At 45.4% G+C, this 2,439-nt stretch overlaps 1 pseudogene; it reads right to left on the reverse strand.

The window, feature by feature from the left end:
• Positions 1-205: 205 nt before the first annotated feature.
• Positions 206-360, reverse strand: LOC122049733 (annotated as a pseudogene).
• Positions 361-2,439: the final 2,079 nt, after the last annotated feature.

The following is a 2,439-nucleotide window of genomic DNA, read 5'->3' on the forward strand; positions in this document are numbered from 1 at the left end:
TGTATGATTGGCACGCTCACAAAGTCCCTTCCCTCCTTTTCCACCCCCCTCAGTAGACTCTATTTTCATTGAGAGCAATGTTTGTTTCAAGTTTTGAGCGTTTAGATAATTTAGTTAGACTAATCATCGCGCACATGCATCACATGTGTAATATAATGCATCAATATGCATAACTTAGTGTCCTAGGCCCATAAATTGAACTTGGTAAGGGTACACCAAACCCATGGAGTAGTGCAATGCAAGGGCAACACTTAAGAACCCCAGTAGCAAGTTACTATAACGAGCTCTCCCTCATAAAAAATTAATTTATTTTTTTACTGATAATACACTTGATCTTAGCCAAAAGGCCGAGAAATGTATGCTTTCTAACGTCGCTGGCCCAATCTATTTATAGAAACTTCTCCACTCATGGTATTGTCAATCATAAGATGTGAGACTAAAGAAAACTATGACAATGTATATTTCTTATATATAAAATAACCAGAGACAATTACTAATAAATCTTAAAATTATTTTTAGTGTGAAAAAAAGGATATTAACATAATTTTATTTTGGGCTTCACCAAAATTACTTAGTAAGAAATTCATATTCTTAATAAAATAGTAAGATTAGTTATATTTGTTCATTTCCTTATTTTTAGTTTAGATTTGATCATCATGTCTTTTTGTTTGTTTGCTTTCTTGCATTATTTTGTTTACCATGCCATCATGCATTTATCTATTTAGTTCTTATAGCACAATAATTTCATTTAGAACTTAATATTTTTGTGGAAGTATGATCATATTTCTAGGGATTAATTTTCTCCTATTTGTAGCAATAGGACATGAGCGTTGTTAAGTTATAAAAAAATCATTGTTAGCATGCTTGATTTAGTACCTATATTTCCAATTATACTTGATTTTAAGAGTTGATATATCCGAAAATAATTACTATTTGTTTTATTGGACTAGTATCTTGGTTTCATAGGAGACCCCATTGCATTTTGGTTACTTAAGAAACACTTGAGTTGAGGATCTCATAAAAAAAGAAGCGGTAGAAAATTTTTGTTTACAAAAATTAAAAAAAATGTTTTGGCAATGAGTTGAAGGAATATGGTACCCTATTGAGACATAGTGATTATTGGAGAAATACCAAATATGTACCTGATCCTGTTCGAGCGCTGAGTCGACGGACGTTGGGGATGTGGCACGCTCCGCTGTCTCCGACTGGTGGTGTAGCTCTTCGACGAACCTGCAAAGAAGCCGAGCCGGGAGGGGTTTCCCGGCGACGACCCTCCGACGCTCAAGTCAGGCAATGAGAGAGGCATCGTAATGAGGCTACAGTAGAGATGTGTCTACCTTCGTCGACGTCTGGGGTCTTTATATAGGACCCCGGGGAAGCGCGGACACGTTTCCTGATGCGTGCACGCTTCCCCAAACATACCTTAACAAGTCCGTGTCAGAAAAGTACCTCTGGCGCCATTCCGCAATCGTCCGAGCATATCCCGGATGTAATGGTGGAAGCTTCCGCCGTATGATTCTGTGTACGGCTCGACCGCCGACTCTGCTGTTTGTCGGCGGAAGGTGTCTCGAGGATGATGTTATCCTCTATCTCCTTTGTCCTCTTGCGTTCCCTGTCTGTTCCAGGGCCGAGCGGATCGGCCGCTCGGCAGACATATCACTTATGCATCGGTCATATGCTCGGATGAGACTGCCCCTGTTTGTGTTGCCTTGTGCGCCGGCCGAACGGATAACCCGCTCGACCCTTGAAACCTTTTTACCTTGAACATCGGAAACGCGACCCCTAGTCGGGTTGTCTCTCATTCGGTCCGGGGGATTCACGGCCGGTCGGCATGCGGTGCCCGGTCGGTAGGTCTCTGAGTTGACTTTCTTGACTTTTGACCTCCACGTGCCGTTGACCCTCCGCCGACGAGGATCCCCCGTCCTTATCACCAGATCACATGCCTCCCCTTCAAGTCTAGTCGAAGGAGGCGCCAAGTCCGACTGACTGGACTGCCGGTTGGCTTGAATGACATCGTCCTGCCACTCTGGAATGTTCCTCAAGCGGCCGCTAGGCCCATTCCGAGCGTTGGCTTTGCTGCCGCGTCGACGGCCCTCGCTGACACCCTCCGGATTTCTTCGGGATTCATGCAAATCTTCTCCATTAAGACCGAGCATGCACGCTGCGCGCCGTAATGACGCTCATTAAATGCGCCCTTATGACATGATGACATGTGGCGCCTCTGCTGGCGTCATTGTACGACTTGGCGGTGTGTCCGATGGGACATCGGCGGTTTGAAATGAACGGCCCGATGGAGGCCTCGGTTCCTGTGACCTGCATCGGACGGTCGAGGCCGATCGGGCCTGACCTTATAAAGCCGTCGCCTCCTTCCTCCGCCGCATTTCTGCCTTCGCGTTCCTCCGCCTCTCTTCGGTGCTTCGGTGTTCCGGCGACCCCTGC

Source organism: Zingiber officinale, chromosome 2B (genome assembly GCF_018446385.1).
Source record: "Zingiber officinale cultivar Zhangliang chromosome 2B, Zo_v1.1, whole genome shotgun sequence".
In the NCBI taxonomy this organism is placed as follows: Eukaryota; Viridiplantae; Streptophyta; class Magnoliopsida; order Zingiberales; family Zingiberaceae; genus Zingiber; species Zingiber officinale.